The sequence below is a fragment of the Tursiops truncatus genome, chromosome 7, assembly GCF_011762595.2.
Source record: "Tursiops truncatus isolate mTurTru1 chromosome 7, mTurTru1.mat.Y, whole genome shotgun sequence".
Classification (NCBI taxonomy): Eukaryota; Metazoa; Chordata; class Mammalia; order Artiodactyla; family Delphinidae; genus Tursiops; species Tursiops truncatus.
This window is the reverse complement of record NC_047040.1, coordinates 38,899,830-38,922,005: the sequence shown is the minus strand read 5'-3', so window position 1 is coordinate 38,922,005 and position 22,176 is coordinate 38,899,830. Positions and strand designations below refer to the sequence as shown.

The 22,176-nt window shown below is 39.4% G+C and overlaps 1 long non-coding RNA gene across 1 annotated transcript; it reads right to left on the bottom strand.

Annotated features, from left to right (window-relative positions):
• Positions 1 to 216: 216 nt before the first annotated feature.
• LOC109550572 (uncharacterized) lies at positions 217 to 21,735 on the bottom strand. The gene is made up of 3 exons (XR_012333024.1): positions 17,268 to 21,735; positions 7,554 to 7,675; positions 217 to 1,804 (listed from the first exon to the last, which is right to left on the bottom strand). It is a non-coding gene; the product is annotated as an uncharacterized lncRNA (long non-coding RNA).
• Positions 21,736 to 22,176: the final 441 nt, after the last annotated feature.

Below are 22,176 nucleotides of genomic sequence, written 5' to 3'. Positions count from 1 at the left end.
AGGTAAAAAAAAAAGAATATTCAGGTAATGGTGACAGTTTTTAAAAAATAGATGCAGAGGGCTTCCCTGGTGGCGCAGTGGTTGAGAGTCCGCCTGCCGATGCAGGGGACACGGGTTCGTGCCCTGGTCCGGGAAAATCCCACATGCCATGGAGTGGCTGGGCCCGTGAGCCATGGCCGCTGAGCCTGCGCGTCCAGAGCCTGTGCTCCGCAACGGGAGAGGCCACAACAGTGAGAGGCCCGCGTACCGCAAAAAAAAAAACAAACACTAAAATAATGCAGAATGACTCCATCTTGGTTTGGTGTCATCCAATTCTATTTCAGTAGAGTATCTTCCAACTCCCTCCTCCTTACCAATCCACGCTTATCTCCCACCATTCTCTTCCCTATGCAGTCTCTATATTGTGCAACATAGAACTTCTACTCAGATTGTGATCCTACACATTTTGACCGAGTTTACTTTTCCTTTGTATTTTTCTTTAACTTTATTCCAGCCAAACTCAAAGGCATTATATCAATTAAGCTTTTGCTCAAACATCTCAAATGGTCTATTCTTTTTTAAAACAAGAATTCACATGGTATCATCTTCTAATGTATTAACCATTATTGTTTGCATGAATGCTATTCTCTCTTTTACTATGTTTAAGTCCCAGTTCAAAGATCACTTCCTCTACAGCATTCCCTGACCCTCCCAGGCCTGGTATCCCCCAAAGATACCTGGCAGAGTTATAGGCGTGAAATTGAACAGATGCAAAAATATTCCAGTTGTTCTGTATTTTGGAGAAGGATGACCCTGACGAAATTAATTGCCTTCTCAGACCCAAAGGATGCATACATAAACTAACAGGGAAAGAGGCTATTTTTCTAGGTTAAGATTGGTATTATTAGTAGAAGCAATAAATAGAAATGAACTCTCAGAGTTATTCTACTTTCAGTGAAATTAAGCAAAAGCCTTTCACTACAGTCTATGAAATACTTATCACTATAGTGTATACAAAATCATTATTTTTGTTTTTATAATCTTTTCTCTAATTACAACATTAACAAATTGATACCATAATGGTGAATATATGTAATTATACATTTGTTATAGAATGTACAACACAAAGAGTGAACCCTGTGTACATACACACACACACACACAGACACACACACACACAGACACACACACACTGATTGCTTGACCTGTTCCATGGCTCCCTGAGGCTCCATCCACTTTTTTCCCTCCAGCTTTTGCTTTCTGTGCTTCAGTTTTGATAGTTCCTGTGCCCTGTCTTCAAGTCTTTTTTTCTTTTCTCCTGCTCTTAATCTTTCTAATTTATCACTGAAAAAACCTCCTTGAAGATGTTTTCACGGACCAGCTCCTCTCTAAGCCACCTGCCCTCCTATATTTCTGCCTAATAACACACTGTAACCAGCATCCGATGGGCCTCTTAGAGCAAAGCCTTTTGCTCTTCCCTCTTCCCCTACACTTCCTTCTCGTACTATCAGTGGGGAATCTTCCTCTCTTAAAGGATTTCAACAATAACTCAGCCCCAGGAACTGAAGTCATGCTTGGTGAGTTTCTAGCCTCATTTTCTTTTTCTATTTTTCAATCCCCATTGGCCAGAAGCCCCCTTCTAGAAATCAAAACATCATGACTGTTCTGTAACATGTACCTTCCAGGTGACCTTCATGTGGAACAAACTTGGAGAATCACAGACTCATTTCAGTAACATGGCATTGACCAAGCTATCCGTTTCTATCCCTGTTGGAGGGGTTTACTTAGTGGCTCTCCTCGGTGAAGGGAATCTTCCATCTGCAATCTGAAGAAGAGAGTTTCCACTGGTCATGTTTCTGCCAAGGCTCTGTCCCATCACACCTTTCCACTCCTCCAACACACACACACACACACACACACACAAACAGAGTATACCACTTCTAAGCACCCACTATAGTCACTGTTTCCATACAGATACAAAATTCTTTTCTGTTACAAGAAGCTGATCATTTTGTCACAATATCATTATCTCTATAGGTTGGCTTTTTGGTTTTAATAATAATCTTACATAGAGATGTACTTGAATAGGACATGGTACTTAGCCAAAGATATCCAGAAGGTTTGCTCAAAAACATTTCTTGTTGGGTCAGCCTTTATTAAATCCTCCCCAGGAGCTGATATTTTGGGAACAAAATATTACTGGTAAAGAGAAGCATGTGAAGTTTCCAAAAGCAAGGGAGTATGTAACCAATGAAAGGATAAAATTTCAAGGCCTGTACAGTAAAGCAGCTGTTAGATGATTTACTGGAAAATTCCTCCAAAACATAACAGAGGCTTCCTACTACAAAGGAAATATTTTCCTTCAAATCCATAATATTAAAGTTCACGATGTTATGTACTCAAAAGACCTCTCTAATAAAACCTGGGATTTTCACAATAACCTCCACCTTAGGGACTTGACTTTCTTTCCATCCCTCCGAGCAGCCAGGGCGCCACTGGTGTGAGAGTCACGATGTGTGTTCTCAACTTCAGAGATTCGTTCCTTTTGTGCAGCTTCCAGTGTCAATAACAGGCTAGGACTTCACATCTCAGACATACCAGTGACTCACGCTAAACTAAGCAAAGGAGATAACCTCTCACTTTCAATTAGAGGAATTATCTTAGACCCGCCAGCATGTGTGGATTTACAAGGCAGCAAGGACAAGTGCACAGCAATACTTGGGAGGGGAGGGGAGGGGTGAGGGAGAGAAAAACAGACTCTGGCCAGTACCTCCCCTTAGCTTTCTCCATGGGTGACCAACACGCAGGCGGACTTTCTCAGATGCTCCAGCACCTGAGCGCTTTGGCCAAGTCCTGGTCGAGGCCTGTGAAAGTGACCAGAGAGGGAAGGCGACTCCACAGAGCGGTGACTGTGGGAGCACCCCCGTGACCGAATGGGCCAAAAAGCTCTTAATAATTCCCCAAACCCAAACTTCCCCATCTAACCTCATCCTCGACTCTGCTGACCCACAAGACCGTTTATTAGGAGTTATCAGAAACCACTTGGGCTCTTAAGGTCGTATTTGCACATAAAACACCCTCTGGCTCAAACTTCAAGGAGGAGCCCACCTGTACAAAGGGCACTACTGAGCTTGCTGAGGGGTAATCACTCCCAGGACTTTGATCAACAAGAGAAAAGCAGAACGGTAGTGGAGGAAAGAGATGCTGTGACACAAGTCGAGGTGAGAACCAGAGGTGGCCCCTGCCACTTGCCTCCTTTCGGATTTTGAATGTGCCAACCAGTTCCAGCCCTCCTGTCCCTGGATGTGCCAGAGGTGTGGGCTAGGCCATCACAGCAGGAGCAGTGCTCCCCAGAAGACAGCCCTTTATCTGCTTACTGATCAATGGCAAGGAGGCTGCTCTGAGCCTTGTTTGGATATTCAGACGGTCAGAAGGGACACGGCTTCAATATGCTCATCTAGTTGATTGAACCTCCAGGCTAAACAATCCTACTTTTCTTAAGAAATGAACGTGGAAATGGTCCATTGGCAACAGGAACACTGATGCTGGAATGATCTGTTCAATAACTCTGACACGCCTCTATGACACATGAGTCAAACGTCCGGAGTTGGATTCTGACCTAAGCCGATACTGTGGGAGCAGGAGAACTGAGCTCTCCATGCACAGAGGCTCCGCCTTGGCCCCCGAGGCCACAAGGCAGTGAAGGTTTGAGTCCCTGTGTCGGTGACTCAGCTCTGCCTCTGCTCTGGGAAGATAAATTAGGCACCACGTGCTTTACTCTAGGTAAAATAGGTTATTCAGGGAAAAATGTAAAAAGACTTCAAAAAGATTCCGGTCAATATGAAAGGTCCCCTATCAGGAAAGGTGCATATTGGGGCCATGACAAGAACTTCTTCCTTCCTTGTGAAGAAATAGTATCCTCCAAGTTGCTGACAACTGTTTACTGCAGGGGTCCTTTGAGTTGGGCTGATAAGGAGGGAGGCAAACCCCACTTCCACTGATACTCTGCAGGCTGTGAGGGCAGCACGCCCCCTGCCCTGCAGCACGTGCTACCACCCCTGTCCCAGCTGAGGAGCAGCTATGAAGTCTGTTCTCTTCACAGCAGCGAATGGGCCCGGGGCCTATTATTTCCACGTGGTAGGAGATACCCTGGGATCGGCTGGAGAGTCGTTTGTCATAAGTGTGTTGGGCAGCTTCCCTTCTGCACTCTGTGAGGGTACGTGTCCCAGGCAGCATGCCCCCTTGTCTCCCTCTCACCCCCCTGTGCTGACAGACCCGTGGCCTCATTCAGGGCTCAGGCAGCAATGTGCTCACAGTAGTTAGGCTCAGGCCCAGGGATGACTCATGACTGGCCATTCCCCTTGGCCAGTGATGGGTGTAGGGATCAAGTCCAAAAGAAAAACAAAACAAAACAAACAAACAAAAAAAAACACAGCTTACAGGCTTTGGGAAAGGCTTTCCTCCCTAATAAAAGGAACCTTGACACGGCTGAGCAGCTGAATTAACCCTTCCCGCAGCCCTGCCTCTGAACTTCTTGTTTAGGGAGAGGATATACTTCCTATTGTTTAAACCCCATTGGATATGGTGAAAATTGCAATGAAAGGCATCCTTACTGGCCTTACTGGTTCTCAGTGGTAGGAACCTGAAGTTACTTTCCATCTCTGGAAGAGTGCTACAAGCCACAGGCTACCAGCTTCTACATAAGTAGAGAAAATAAGCACTCACTCGTGGTAAGCTGCGTGAATCGAGGCAATTGCAGCTGAATTTGCTCATCTGTAAAATGGTTTTAGCAGTAGCAACAACTGCAGAGGCTTATGATGATTAGTTAGTGCGGATAAAGTTCTTAAAATAGAGCACAGAGTAGAGACTCAATTTAAATGTCAAATGTCATTATTATGGAGATGAGGCAAGAAGGACTGATCATCCTGGGCTAGATTAGGGCTACCAACTAGAAAGCAAGAGAAGATTACAGCAGACACTGGTAAGATAAAGGAGACAAAAATTGCAGTTTAACAATGTCTTCCTCACACTCATTCTCTCCACAAGAGTATACGGGTGACCTGGCTGTGACAGCAGTTCTTGTCCCTTTCGTGTCCAGGGTTGGCTCAGTTTACCTGAAGTGGTAGACTGAAAGATGTCCCCAAAGATGGCCATGCCCTAATCCCCGGAACCTGTGACTGTGTTAACTCACATGACAAGAAGGACTTTGCATCTGGAGATGGAGAGGCTACCCTGGACCAGGGGTCCCCAGCCCTCCTGTTAGGAACCGGCCTGCACAGCAGGATCCCCATCGCTTGTATTACACCCCCCAGGTCTGTGGAAAAAACTGTCTTCCACAAAACTGGTCCCTGGTGCTAAAAGGATGGGGATCGCTGCCCTGAACTATCCAGGGAGGCCCAGTGCCCTTATAAGAGGGCAAAGGAGATCAGAGTCAGCAATGGGAGGGTGCTGATGGGAACAAGAGCCCGCAGTGATGGGAGGAAGGGGCCACAGCCAAGGAATACAGGCAGCCTTTAGAAGCCGGAAGAGGCAAGGAATCTGATTCTCTCCTAAACTTCCAGAAGGAACTCAGCCCTGCCAGCAGCTCGAATTTAGACTTTTGAAGTCCAGAATTGTAAGAGAAAAAAAATTGTGCTGTTCTAAGCCAAAGTTTGTAGAAATGTGTTACACCAGAAATAAGAAACTAATATTTCTGGCTAACCAGGTGAGACATGCCCCCTACCTCCTTGTCTTCGTTTAGATATTCCTGCTGCAAGTAACAGAAGTCTCAACCCAAAGTGGCTTAAGGGATATGTTATCTTACATATTAAAATCAGAGTAACAGAGCCAAGGTGTTATAGGTTGGCTAATTCAGCAGCTCAGAGACCTCATTAGAGATCAAGTGTTTTGTTTTTCCAAATTCCTGCTCTGCCATCCTCAGCATGAAGGTTTATCTTTTCAGGTTGGTCCACTCATGGTCAAAAATGGTGGCTGTGCTTCAAATCACTATATCCCTCCACATTAATGTCCAAAGGTTGGAAGATAAAGTCACTTCTTTCATGTGTCCCTTTTTAGGTAACAGGAATAATTTCCCAGAAGTTCCCAAGTAAACTTTGCCTCTAGTGGCATTAGCAAGAATTGAATGATTCCTCTATTTCTAAATCAGTCACTGAGGAGAATGGAATTAACATTCAGCTCTGGGATAACAGAAGGGCCAGCCCCTCCTGAAAGTACTTGGCAGCGTACTTTCTAGGCTGTATTAGTAAGGAGAAGAGGGATGGTAGGTGATGTGTGTAGCAAACATACACATCCTCTATTCCCTCCCCAAGGTCCCCTTTGAGCAGACAACTGCATCAGAGAGAAAAACCTTCCAAAATAGAGGAAGGCTGTCCTTCCGGTGAAGTGTGCTAATGTCTGTAACCCTCACTCTCTTGCTCAAAATCTTCTGACCTGGAAGCACATTCATTTATTTAATATTTTTCTTTGCTCAGAGTAACTACTAAATAAATGTTTATGAATCAAGGGTCAATAATTGTCATTTTGTGCCTCTAGTGGTATTATTTTCTGATTGTTTGTTTCTCAACAGTCGGGAGGTATTTAGAACCTACTGGAGATTTTGTTAGCATAGATATTTGTATTAGGTGGAATAAAAATAAAAATACTAACTCATATAACATTTTCTCTGAGCCTGTCATTACACTAAGGACTTGATGTAACTCATTCAACCTTAGCTATATGAAGTGGTACTGTTTTTAATCTCCATTTTACAGATGAAGAGATTCAAACACAGAGAGAAAAACCATTGCTAATCCATAAATTCCTCTGAGGAGAAGGTTAAGCGATGGCAAAGACTGGTCGTCTAATGATATTTTAAAAGGAAATAAAAACAATTTAGGACAAGTGGCCTGATCCATTGATATAAACTACAGGAGAATTTTATATTTCAAAAACATTGTTTTTGGTGTAAAATTAAATGACACAAGCAGCATTCAAACCTATACCAAGGGGTGGATGAAAACATAGGGCAAAGTGAAAAGTGTGTCTGTCTGTGGGAAAGATACCAAAAGAAAAAATAAAAACTTTATAAATTATGATCCAACAGTCATGAACTAGTGAAAAAACTTGGGATTTCAAAGAGTTGATTTGGAAGCAAGATCTTTTGGCTTCCCCTAGCTGAAGACCAATATTTTTAATGGCTTTTATCTGTTTCTATAATTATCTTGACCTTTCTCTGAACTAACACCTTCTTTTAAAAACACGTATGGGACACTGTGTTACAACCATTCTAGACAAAAAGGCGTATATTATGTTTTGGCTATTGGGCTTTTCTAATCACTATTGACTCACTTTGTTGTTATTGATTTTGGATATAATGGAGCAATGGTTACATTGGAGTGGTTACATTCCATCAGTTCTTGCATACAGATATAGTCAGTACTAAACTCCATGTTAAATTTGTTAGGATTCCCTTCAGGAGAGATGATGCCTGCAGATTCCATTGTGCTTTGTGGGTTGGCACTGCAATGGAGACTGAGATGTTTTTTCAATACTCTATAGAACAGTAGGCATTTTTACACCAAGGGAACAAAAATTACCTCATCTGAATCCTTTTAGAGGTGACAGGGTTTCAGTGAAGTTAGGTAGTTATTTAAAGATAAGACATTGTAGATTTCATGATGCAAAGTAAACGGAAGAATGCCTTCAAGAACACAAAATCCTGAAATACATAAAGGGAAGTAGGAGGCTAATTTATGGTAAATGCAAAGCATGAAACTCAAAAATTCCCAAAACAATTTGCATTGTGGCAGTATGTTGATTTAATTCTGGTTCTACTTAAACTGATCAAACATCCAGAAAGAAAAATAGAAAATGTTGTTCATTTATCTGGATGATTCTAAACAGTCATATACTTGACATAGTAGAACTAAAATAGTAATGATCCAGGTTTTCTTGTTTTAATACTTGACATCTAAAATTGTTCTTGTTTCAACATTTCCTAAAAGGAGTCAATGTAAAGACTTCATTGATGATTGTTAAGTGTATTACTCTTTTGCATTTAATTTTCCCAGACCAATTTATTGTTGCCAAGCATGTCTGGACAGGTTCTATCCTCTGAATACCCAGATTTTAATTTGGTATTTCTATGGTACTCTGAATCATTGCTGGTAGAGTTTTAATTAGTCCAATGCATTGGAAACTAATTTGGCAGTATATACAAGAGTCCTACAATGTTTGGGTATTTGACTCAGGGGTTCTGCTTCTGGAAATCATTTTCAGGAAAGAACACAAAATTCACAAAACATATTTATGTTCAATAATATTTGTTTACATGGTAGTTGTGTTAGCCAAGATGAGATACAACCTAAACGCCTGATAATAGCAAGATGGTTAAGTAAATTATGATATATCCACTGAAGGATGTTACTGTCTCTAAAATTTATAATAAAATGAGAAAATTCTTAAATATAATGACAAGTACAGAGGTGGGCAGAAGGCAGAAGCAAAATTGTGTTCAGCATTTGATCATACAACATTAAAAAACATATTAAAGACTGAAAGAAATATATCTCCCAATGTCCATTACAAAAGAAAGGATAAATAAGTTGTGGTATAGGCACATGATAAAATATTATAAAATTGTTAAATGAGTGGACTTGAGTCATATAAGACAACATGGATGAATCTTAATAAATATACCAAAACAAACTAAACAAAATATTACATTATTTAGATACACATATGTATACATGTGCATGTGTGTGCATTACGAAATTAAGAAAAGGAGTGGTGATAAACACAAAAATGTGGGACAGTAGTTATCTCTGGCAGGGAGGCACAGGGTTAGGAGGAACAGGGAAAAAACAAGTAGATAGAGGTCAGTTACTGGTAGCATTCTATTTCCTGACAGGGCAGGGGGTCTTTTGCTATTCATTATGTTATATAGTAATGAATAAACAAAATAAAAGATGTCCATGCCCGAGCCCATGACAACAGTGTGCCACAACTGAGAATTATGATTTATCCATTTCTTAACTTTGTTAGAAGATGAGATTATAAATGACTTTTTTCCCTTTATACATTTCTACAATTTCTATCATTAGCACTATACTTTAATTTTTTAAACACAATAAACAAATCTAGAAAGCCTGTAGATATAAAAATTCAAAAGACAAACTATACCTGAGGCTGGATGAGCTAGAATTACCAAATTTAAGTCAGGCAATTGAACCAAAAGCTTGGGTTTAATTAACAGTAACCTGCAGTTAGTGGTTACATTATGTAGACCTGATTTTATTTTCTTAATCCTGATGATTCCAATTCTTCTCTGAGAAAGTGACCACACTGGGGCCTAACTGTAAAGATCTAAAAATGTTATATTTTCTTATAATTAATTATAATAGCTAGTATCAATTATTACTATGTGCCAAGTACGGTGTTAAGTGCTTTTCATCCATAGTCAGATTTAATGCTCACACTAAACATATGATAGTTACTAGTATTGTCAAAATTCAACAGATGAGGAAACTGAGTCACAAAGAAGATAGGTGCCTTGCCCAAGATCACACGACCAGTAAATAAGGGAGATCAAAATTTGAGCCTAGACTTACAATGGATCAAGCCGCCTCCTGAGAACTAAAAAAGTCTTATCAAACGCTGATCTCAATAAATATGTACATATGAAAGTCGAAGTGTAATAAGTCTGAGAGAGGGCCCTAGAGTTTGGTTCTCAGAACCATGTGTGAGGGTAGATGTAGGGGCATGGTTTCCCAGGGCAAGGATCTGAAGATAGAAGTCGGAGAAGTATAGACCCCAAGGATACCTAAAAGGCGGGCTAGCTCGGTCCCTTGAGCAGGGCTCTGAAGGCCACGACTACGTAGGTTTATAGCCAGGCCTCACCACATACTAGCTTTGTGACCTGAGAAAGTTACTGGAATTCTCTGTGTTTCATTTCCTATGATTGTAAAATTGTAAAACAGTTGTACCTACCTCACAGAGTCATTGTGTGTATTAAATGAATCAACCTATGTAAAGCACTCAGAACAATTCCTGGCACATAGTACTCATGAAATGTTAGCTATTATAATTCTGGTGTATATTTTCCCAGTACATAATCTTTTCTGTCTCTCTCATTGTACATTCATCGGTTGCTTTGAATTATCTGGGAAATGAGAGAAGTTATAAATAAATACAGAATGGAAAAATAACCTTTATAATATTAATAAATCTACTTTTATGATACTGAATAGAGGCTTAAAAATGCATACGCTGGTTTTCTTTTGCAGTTGAAAGAACATAATTCTAGGACCAGGAGATGTGAATTCAGGTTCTGGCTCTGTCCGTAACTCTACAACCTTGGATAAATCTCAACTCTATCAGCCTCTGTCTTCTTGCCTGACAGTGGAGGTGATGATGCCAGGATCACCTCCCTGAATGCTTTATTCTGGCGTGCGTCAGCAGGTTTGTGCTTTCATTTCATGATCCACACTTGGTGAGCAACTGGTCTGTACCAGACTCAGTGTTGGAGGTGGGACATGAAAAGTTTGGTACCTTGAGGAATTCAGGGCAGAGGAACTGCAATCCTGACTGAAGAGTGTGAGCCTGCATGAGCCCGCAGGGCTGGAGAAGGAATGAAAGCAGATATTCCAATTCAAATGATGATTTTCGAATTCTAGATAGTACACCAACCACACAAGGGGGAATAATAGCTGGCATTATCTTGGCCATTCAGAAACTGGTCCTTTTTTTTTTTCCATCCTGAAACATATGCACATTTCCATGGGACTCTCCACCTATAACTGCCACCATCTGAAATATTTTGTTTTGCATTTGTTTTGAATCCTTTAAGATTCCACAAAACTAACTCACTTTCTCAGGACAGAACATTTGTATTTGTTTGGCAGAAATTTTCCCACCGTTCATGTCCAATTATTAAGTTGTTTAGATAGAAAATAATGATATTACTACTCTTTCATGCTTATCACCCTTGACATTTTCCAAATAGAAACTTTGTTCATTGGCTGAAATCCTGTTTAATACTATCCAACGTCAAAGACAGGTTTGGTACACCAATCTCCTTGGAGAAAAGGATGTGGGTCTCTAATTCAGTTACAGATGGAACTGAATTTGATAGCCCCAGACTATTTGCCAATAATATTTTTGTAGCCACAAATAACCTGGCAACTCAGCATTTTAGTTTTGAGTCAGGTCAGGAAAAGGTCTACTTTGGGTCTGATTAATTATTTGTTTGCACAGTTTTTCAGATGTTCATGTAGTGCCCAGGTGCACGTCCATTCAGAGCAGAAAAGCCCACCAAGCTGACCAAAGCCACAGCTAGGTGTCAAATTTTAAGGTCTGACCCCCCCCAAACCCCAAATTCTATGCCTGTGGCATCTATATAAAGGAATCAGACTCCCCCCCAAAAAATAATCTAAAGCTTTTTTGTTAACCTATCATCACAATATTTGATGTTGCTCAGACTGCACCAAATTTTTTTTTAATTGTTCTTCTCAAAATGTAATAAAAAGAGAAGTACAAATGGCTGATAAACCACAAAAAGATGCCTGGCCTCATAATGATAAAAGAAATGAAAAATAAAATATATTTCTCCTATAAAACTGATAATCTCCTGAAAATTGATAATAACCAACATTGGCAAGGGTGGGGTAACAGGATCTCTCACTTAGCTGTTGGGCCTTAAAATATTAGTAAAATTTTTCCAGAAGGAAAAACACCCTGATATTTTATGTATCCTTTGACCTTGAGATTCTACCTTTAAGAAATTATCTTCAAAGGAAATAATTATGAACGTACGCAAAGATTTGCCTTCAAGGATAATTGCTGTATTGTTTTCAATAATGAACAGTTAAAAAAATTAAATGTCCAAAAATAGGGGATTGAGTAAATAAAAGATGCTATATCCATACAATGATATAGTATATAACCATTAAATGTTATAATATTTTGTGGCAAGAATATATTTATGATATATTAAGTAAAAGAGTCATCATCATTAGCAGCAGTTATCCCTAAATAAGAGATCTAATTTGATTTGTAAATTTTTTGTTTTTCTGTATTTTCTATGGTGAATGCATTTACCACTTTAATAAAAATTATAAACTATAATATAATTTTTAAAAACATATGAACTATGATGTAATGCTTCTTAAACTTGTATAAATTTCTAAATGTTATTAAAGCAAATAGATATTGGCATTCACCTTATGATCTCTGTGAGAGTAACTTTACTAAAAGTTATACTTTATGAGTTTTTATCAATTTAGTGTCAAGTAATATAGAATGTAATATTTGTTGAAGACACTGTAAACACATAGACATTTTATATAATCTAGTGGTTGTGCACTATTTCAGTGGAGAGCTGAGATTTGCAAACTTGCACTCCTGTCCATGGGAAGCACATGGAAATAATAGGAAGAGCTGACAGATGTAGGTACTTTGTAGTCTAGTCCAAAATAATAGGGGTAGAAAGCCAACACTCATTGGTATCCGGGGAGGCCTGCACTAAATTCCTGCCGCTGCCCCTCATAGGCTGTGTAACCTTGGCCAACTCACTTAACTCCAGCAAAATAGGGATAACAATAACATGCAATATCTACCCCTTCCAGCGGTTGTGAGATTTAAATGAGAAAAGAGGGCTAAAAGTAGAATTTGCACTACACGTGGCAAATAAGTACTCAATAAACTTAAGCTATAATTCCCAGCCATAGGTTCATCATGGGATTGGTACATCCAAAGCCTCCTGCTCAGTCCTCTGTGGCTAAACCAGAGGAGGAACAACAAAGAGCAAAATCAGTCAACAACCGCCCACGTTCCTCCACGTTGCTCAGGTTCCCCAGGGAATAAAAAGTGCAGTCCTTGGAAAGGAATTGAACGTGGAAATGCCCTTGCATTCCTACTTTGTGTGTGTGTGTGTGTTTGCCTTAATGGAATCCTTTTGTTTAAAAAAAAAAAAAAAAAGCAGTGGAAGAAGAGGCCCCATTCACCATAGTTAATATTGCCAAGCCTTGGGGAGTAATACACTCACTGCTTTGTGACCCAGAGCCCAGCAGGAGTTAGGCTTCAAGGGGTCCTCTTTGAATTTCATGATTTTTTTTCTCTTTTTTTAAGGTTGCTTAAATGTTACCAAACTCTTAAGTCCCTGGATGGATGAAAGTCGCTGAGTGAATTGGTAAATGTTGCTGAAGCCGGGGGATGAGGGTCCCAACACAAGGAAGGGCCTGATTTATTCAGCGCCTGAGCATGAGGAACAGTGACCGCTTTATGTGGTAAAATAACTAACCTGCTAGAACAATGATCACTTACAGGAAAAATGTAAGAAAAGTTGACTTAAACCAGGAAAACGTTGGTAAATTCACAGTTGCCTTTGTGTCAAATCAGTAATTGAAAACTCTAGCTCCATGTTCTTAAAGTAAAACCCCTCAGTCCTGAGCAGGGCAGGGAAAAAAAAAGTTTGCTTCCTGAGAAACACAAAAGCTTATTTTTTCAGATCTTAAAAAGAGATATAATTTAGAAAAGGGATAATCACAAGCAACACTTTCTGCTGAGAACAAAAACCAAAGCAAAAAAATATTTATGGACATTCCCAAGAAACCGCTATGGCAAATCTCACTGGAACTTTAATTCATGTGGAGGCTTTGAAACATCAGCACACAGCAGGAAATGAAAGGGCATTTGAAAAATAAAGGACAACTCCAGCTTCTCCTCTACCCATACCTCTATAAGTTGCAAAGAAAGTCCTTATTTTTAGCAAAATTGCTATCACATTTACAAACTGCAGTCTGGACCTGTGTCCACAGCTTGGTGCCAACATGGCTCTATCACCGCGGATCCAAACCCACCAGAACATTTTGTTTTTCAGAAGTCAGTTTTCCCTTAAAATACATTCACGTGGAGAGCGGGGAATGAGAGCTGTCGTGGATAATGAGAAGTGGGGGCCTGAGGACAAGAGAAATCTGCTGGAGAGCTCAAGGAGTATACGGTGAAGAAAAGTTCTTTTTTAGCTCCCAGTGAATTCCTCAGCAATTAGTGGTTTGTCATGAAATGATAGCAGTTGCAAGAACTGTGGCCAGAGACCCATGGCCTGCCTGCATCATGGGAATATCCCTGGCCTCTGAGACAAAAGAAGCTGCATAGAGTTATGGTGGTACAAAATATGTTTTTCAAAGCTCTATAGGCCCCTCTTTCAATAATATATGAAGCAAACAAACAAAGCTAAGCAAAGAAAAATTGTCTTTGATCAGGTTTTAACAGACATTTCAAAGTAGAGGAATGTGTTAATACTGTAAAGTATTGTTTATGAACAAGGAAATATGTTTCAGTGTGCCAAGCTACCCTCCAAGAAGCATCTTAAACTCTTGGAGGAATAAAGTCCAAGATAAATGGTTGTGGGATTTTGCAGGTAAGATGACTCTAACTTGCTGGCATTACTCAAAAAGATATATAATAAAGTGCCATGAAGAACTTCCCAAATCATCAGAATTTGTTAAAGACAGTATACTATTTTAGTTTTACATTTTTTGCGTTATTGCTAAAGCAGCTTTGCCCCCTCCCCCCATCAAATGCCTGATTGTAAAAGAAAGGCGTGCTTATCATAGATAACTGGAAAGCATGGGGAAATATCACCTATCATTCCACTGCCCACGTGCTGATATGATTAGTATACTGGCATATTTTTTCTTGACTTTTTCCTACATGTATTTTTTGAAACTGGGTGAGATTACACTGTCTCTGTGTGTGTATGTGTGCGCAGGCGTTTACACGTAGTGTATCACAGAATTATCCAAGGTCGTGGAGCACACTTCACTATTGGCATTTGCTTAACTGTTTCCTGTTATTGTACATTTCTACACTCTTTGAGTGTTCTGTTGAATTTCAAGTAATGAGGAGCTTTTCTTGCTAAACCATGAAAGAATTGTACCTTATATATATATTTGTACATATAAGTGTGTGTCTCAGTTTTGGGTGCTGACACAAAATATTTTGGTTTATCTTATATTTATTTTCTTTGATGCAGTTCCTCAGAAATTAAGGAGACCCATTTTTATCTAGATTATGTAAAAAACTCCTAAAATCACTAATAGAAGATAAATAACCCAATTTTAAATGGGCAAAAGATCTGAATAGACATTTCATCAAAGAAAATATACCAGTGGCCAGTAAGCACATGACAAGGTGCTCAACATCATTAGTCATCAGGGAAGTGCAAATCAAAACCACAAAGAGATTTAACTTTATACCTACTAGGATGGCAATTATCAAGAAGACAATAACAAGTATAGGGGAGGATGTGGAGAAATTGGAACCCACATACTGCTGGTGGGAATGTAATTTGATGTAGTCACTTTGGAAAACATGGTGGTTCTTCAATGGTTAAACATAAAGTTACCATATGACCCAGCAATTCTACTCCTAGTTATACACTCAAGAGAAATGAAAACATATATCCACACAAAAACTTGTACACAGCAACGCTATTCTTAACAGCCAGAGTAAAAACAACCTAAATGTTCAATAACTGATGAATGGGTAAACAAAATGTGATCTATCCATACAGCAGAATATTATTCAGCAATAAAAAGGAATGCAGTGCTGATATATACAACTATATGGATGAACCCTGGAAACATGATGCTAAGTGAAAGAAGCTAGTCACAAAAAATTATTTATTTTATGATTCCATTTATATGAAATGTATACACTAGGCAAAGCCATGGAGACACAAGTAGTTTAGTGGTTGCCTAGAGCTGAGAAGTTTGGGTTTTCTTTGTGGGGAGAGGAAAATGTTCTGGAATTAGATAGCGGTGATGGTTGTACAATTCTGTAAATATATTAAAAACCACTGAATTGTACACTTTAAATAGGTGAACTATTTGGTATGCAAATTATGTTTCAATAAAGCTGTCACTTAAAAAGAGTACTCAGAACATTGTGGGGAATGTTCAGACATTGGCTCATTTTTCATAGTTAAAATGTATCACTAAGGACCCACCATGTTCTTGGCAAGACAGTTTTCCTGGCTGCAAAGCACCGTTGGGTGTCAAATTTCTTTAAATGTGTTTGAGACGTTCTTATAGCCACAGGAGATAATTACTAAAGTTCCTACTCAGAAGGTTGACTTATAAATGCCTGCCTTTTTAAGAACTGGGTTTAGACTATGCATCCTGAGTGAAAGTAAAGAATTATTTTTAAGAGAAATTCATCTAATTCACAGAGGGTTTACTTTAGGTTCAAAGTAAATGTGAACTTTCTGTATCCAGAAACTGGAATAAAATTTATTTACATTTGCTATCATTTTGACAAAAACTCTCTACAAATCTCACATATAGTGAGGTTATTTCCACTTCTAACCATTCTAAGAATAAATGTAGTCTGGCCAGTTTAACTTAGATGGCATTTGTGTATTTGTTTAGTTTTCACAGGCATTTTGGACAGCCCACAAATGACACCTATTTGCGTAGTCACACAGAGGGGACGTGGCCAGGGGAAGGGCCAGGTTGTGGAAGAACATGCGGGATCATAAATATTTCTGTGGTTATTTTTCAGAAAATATAATCTGCCTCTAGGGGTGACTTTTAAAGCTTATAATAGTCATTTTCACTTTTGCATGAATATATTTCAGATGCTTTCTGAGACAAGGTTTTCATAAGAGGGACAGAACCTGAGTACAAAGCCTTAAAGGAACTGGGAACTGGGCAGAGAGGAAAGAAGGAAATGAGGCGCTTACAGAAGTAGAGACAGGTTTTATCTACCACCACTCTGGCAGGGCAACCCACCTTGATTTGTAGCTTCAAGGCTGGCCACACCATTGAGCCAAATTCACATAACCAAAAGCCAGCATCACAGGCAACACATCACAGGTGAACTCATCTTTCTCTCAAACATGCCCCTCCTCTGCTGTTCCCTATATTACTAAATTGACAACCACTGAGATGGTTACTCAAAAGAAAAACTTGAGAATCATCCTTTATATGCTCCATCATCTTACACACCCAAGTAATTAGGGAACTCTATCAGTTCTCTCAAATCTCACTTGAATCTGTCCCTTTCTCTCAGCTTCCTCAGCCACCACCACCTCTTGCCAGGACGACTGAGATAATCCTCCTAAGTGGGTCTCAGCCTTCAGATTTACCCCATTTCAGATAGCCTCCACACCGTGTACAAACAATGAAAAACATAAATTACGATTATGTGAAACTCTCATTGAAAACTCTTCACTGGCATCCCATGACCTTAATGTAAAAGCCAAACTGGTTGATACGGCCTCTGCCCACCTCTCCAGCCCCTTGTCTCACCTCTCTCTGGAGATCTTTTGGTTGCTTCAACAAATCAGGCATTTGGTGCCTCGGAGCCCCTTCTGCCTGAAGAAGGTCTTCTTAGGAAGGCTATTTAACAAGAGGTTTCTCAGATGTTATAGATAAAGAATTATGAAATTTTATACCAATTTCTGTTCCACGTATAACAAATTGTGTGTGAATACAGGTACTCTGTACAATACCTATTGGCATGGTACAAATGGCTAACTAGGAAACACTAGTGAATTATTCATGTCTCTCTTTCCTATTTAGCAACACTACATTTTGTAATGCTGTAAATATTGCCATTTAGATGATTCAATCCTAAGTTTAACTGACTTTATGATACATTTTTAGTTTTTAATCAAGCATGTATAAATTAAAAGGTAACCCAAACATTTTCTTAAATAATACAGATTCTAATCACTTTCTCCTGTTTTGTAAAATTTAATCCTGGAAAATTTAATTCAAATCTGTTGTGATAGAAAGGGCAAAGGCGGCATTTGAAGTCAGGTAAACTTGAGCTCAAATCCCCACATATGGTAATTAGGTAACTTTGAAAAACTGCTTAACCTTTTTATTTATTTATTTTTTGCCCCACTGTGCAGCATGTGGGATCTTAGTTCCCCAACCAGGAATCAAACCCTCGCCCCCTGCATTGGAAGTGCAGAGTCTTAACCACTGGACCGCCAGGGAAGTCCCTGCCTAACTTTTTTGAGACTCAGTTTCCTCACCTACAAAATGAAGATAATACAGTCAACCCTCAGTATCCACGAAGGATTGATTCTAGGAACCCTGAGAACAGCACAATCTGCAGATGGCCGAGACCTTATAAAAAATGTCATATATGCATATAACCTATGCACAGCCTCCAGTATACTTTAAATCATCTCTAGATTACTTGTAATACCTAATACAATTGTCACAACACAAATTCAAATTCTGCTTTGGGGAAACTTCTGGATTTTTCTTCAAACATTTTCCAACTGCTGTTGGTTGCATCCATGGACGCAGAACCAGTGGCTACAGAGGGCCAACTGTGTTCAATTTGCAGAGTTGTGAAGATTCAATGAAAACAGCATGAATAAAAGAGCCAAATATAATTCCTGATTCACAGTGGGGCTTAGTACACTGCATTCTTCCTTCTTTAATTTATATCTTACATATCCCTGAATAGGCATACCCACAGGCGATATTTTTTATACAGACACACACACCCATTCTATAAACACATACCATAAAGACCTTCCAAAATTAAACTGATAATTAGATACAATGTTGCGGGACTATTTGTGCCTGTTGTTTGGGACACGGGGGCAAAGCCAAAGTAATTAAATCTCGTATAAATTTAATGATATAAGTGGCCCCAGCCATTGGCCATTGTGATTATTCTATTTCTGGGAAGAAAGGAGACAGGTTTATTTGCAGTATCCCATGCTTAATCATTAGTATTTAATGAATGAGGACCAGAACTAATCAAAGAAGCAAACAGCTGATTACTGCTGTTTTGTCAAAGAAAGAAGTAATTGATGTTCGTGCAGGTTAAAGCGGCCAAAAAGGCCTCTAAATAAACGGCACAGCTCTTTTTCTCCCTTTATAACTTGTTTTCAATGGTCTTTAGTCTGTGATTACTTAAATATTCACTTATTTCAGAAGACTTTTTGTGCAAATCCCAATTAAAAAACCAATCACGTTCTTAATAAATTGGGCTAACAACATCTTTCAAAGGAAGAAACAAATAAATCTCAATGTTTCATCTCTAAAATTTGATTTTGTATGACTTTACAGGCAGTTAATTCAATTATAATCAGGAAAGCCTAATAAATTTATTCATGATGATTAATTTATAGGGGAAAATAAGTCTGTGATATGCCTTCTGTGACATGGGGAATCTATTGTTTTCTTTGTTCAATAATACTATCTTATAATTTTCTCCACATACATTTTGCACTCATTTGTTTACTATTCAGTATAACCAGAGTGACTCTACAACCTACAATTGTATCTTTAATTGGTGACCCACTTGCATTTTACCATCTGGCTAGAAATATTGGTATAATTAGTACATATCTTTCTTTTGGCCTTTCAAAAGGGGTATTACAATCACTAAATTTAAATTCCAGTGGTGAACCACAGAGGGCGGAATCCTTCCAACTAATTATAAAACAATCCCTTTTTTTGCTTATTCTGAAAGTTGACCACAGCATAGAGTTGGCATAGGACCTAAATGTGACAGATTATTCATTTGATGCTGACTACACTTGCACCTAGCCTTGTGCATTAGAGAGACTGTTGAACAGTTTCCTTAGTAATATATTTAGAGGAAAGGACTTAATCTATTTCAATAAGCTAGAAGACCTATTTGCTTTCTGTAAGTAAAACTTTTACTTTTCTATATAATAATGATAGGAAATTGTGTGTGTGTGTGTGTGTGTGTGTGCATGTGTGTGTGTGTGTGTGTGTGTGTGTGTGTGTGTGTAGTGAGGAAACTATGTATATGGGAAAATGTTGGAACTTCTCTATTCTTATAGGAAGGCTTTGATGAATAAGAAAGAATTCAGAAGATATGGGAAGACCCATGGTGGTTAATTTCATGTGTCAACTTAACAGGGTTAAGGGATGCCCAGATAGCCGGTAAAACATTATTTCTGGATGTGTCTATGAGGATGTTTCGGGAAGAGATTAGCATTGGAATTGGTAGATTGAGTAAAAATTACCCTTACCAATGCAGGTGAGCATCATCTAATCAGTCGAGGGCCTGAATAAAACAAAAAGGCAGAGGAAGGGATAGTTTGCTCTCTTTGCTTGAGCTGGGACATCCATCTTCTCCTGCCCTCAACATTGACCCTCCTGGTTTTCCGGGCTTCAGACTTGGACTGGGATTTATACTATCAGCTCCTCTGGTTTTCAGGCCTTCAGATGTGGACTGGAATTATACCATGAGCTTTCCTAGTTCTTCAGATCACAGATGCAGATGGTGGAGGCTCTCAGCAACCAAAATCACATGAGCCATTTTCTATAATAAGTCTCCTCTTATATATATATATCTGTATACTACTGGTTGTGTTTCTGGGGAGATAGCTAATATAAGGCCTTTGCCTTTAGGTGAGGAATATATTACAAATGAGTTAAATTGATAGAGATGAAGGAGCAGTGAGAGTGCAGACTGCTGGTTCTGGAAGCCAAGCAAGGCATGGCCAGCTAAGAGTCCTCAGCAGAAAGCCATACTAATGACTTCCAATCAAGAAAACACCTTCGAGGTGTTGCCAAACCAAACTTGGGTCTGCTGGCTTGACGCACAGCAAAGCCAATCTATTGACACCAAATCGTGGTGAAGGAAAGTACAGTGTTTCTTGCAAGGAACCAAGAAAGGAGCAGAGGCAGCTAATGCTCAAAAGACCCAAACTCCCCAATGGCTATTGAGAAAGACAAAGTGAGGGAGACGGTTGTGGGGAACGTGATCAGCTCCTGTACAATTTTCTGATGGTGGGTGGTAAGGTAGCCAGATGAGGTCACAGGGGTTAACATTATCAATTTTCAGGCTCCAGCCAACTGGGGGACTCCATGCTTATCACCACTCTCTGTCTGGTTGGGGTATGGTTTCTGCAGAAAAACTGACTGCATTAGACCTTATCTTTGCCTTTGAGAGAGAACTGGGAGTCCTTGGGGCTGATTTATTACGTTATGTTTTGTTCTCTGCCTGACTGCCCTGTCTCTGTTTCTGCACTCCTTAGCTTTGCCAGTCATCAAATGCTGGGGCTTGTTTCTTTCTCTCTCTACTCATGGATGGCCTGGGAAGCCACAGTATATTTCCACGGTTTTTCTTCACTAATCACCAGTAAGCAAGGGCCACACTGCGGGTTCTGCCACCAGGAAGGCCTCTATATACGTCTACCTGGTTTCAAAGATACTGAGAATCAGAGTCTGTTGTATCAGAACCTAATGATGATTTCTAATAAAGGTGCAAAGCTCACAGTGCTAAAAAGAGTGCTAGTGAAAATGGTCTTACTTGGATCAAGAATTAGGAACCTGCCCTTTCAAATTCCTTCTCCAATATAAGGGCTGGTTCCCACAAAATAACTTGAATTCTATTCCTGGATAAGCCAGATCTTTAAAGATCTTTGGACTATATTGCTTTGGCATCTAGTACAATGTTTTCCAGTAGGTGTCCACGGATAACTATCCAGAGAGATGTTAGCTTGGTCAAAGTAGTTATAAAACACGATACACGTTAGGTTCCTCACTCGGAGGTTCCCAGTGTAAGGTCCCCAAGCAATCCTGCCGTAAAAATACATGTCTAACACTGTCGAACGTAGTGTTTCTAAAACATAAATGGGTATATATGCTTTCTTTCTTTGCCACACACCTAATAACATTATGAGAAATGTGAGTTCAGAAAACGTTGATGATTGTGTCAATTAAGATGCTTTTAGCTGCCAATAACAGAAAACCTGAAACAGAGCAGATTAAACAAATAGGACATTTTAAAAAATCACATACTGAAAAGTCAAGGAGATGACTGCGGCCATTGCTTCAGTGGCTTCAGTGGGACAATAACGTCAGGACCAGCATCTCCAGGATTCCCTTGTCAGCTCCTTCATAGTTACAAGATGGTGGAAACAGTACCCATTCCTTTGTGTATTTCATACTCCAAGAGCAGAATTAAGTAGTTGTGACAAAGCACTGTCTGCCCTGCAAAGCTTTTAAAATATTTAGCAACTGGTTTTTTATAGAAAAAGTTTGCTGACATTTTTCTGCATGTTCTAGACGATCTAGATATAAATGAAAGAATGTGTACCAGTAAGAATTGACAGGAAATGACTCTAAAATATATAAAGTAATATCATTGATAGAAATTAATAATTAATAGACAGATGTGCAGTAAGGAAATAAAATTTTTAGAATGAAA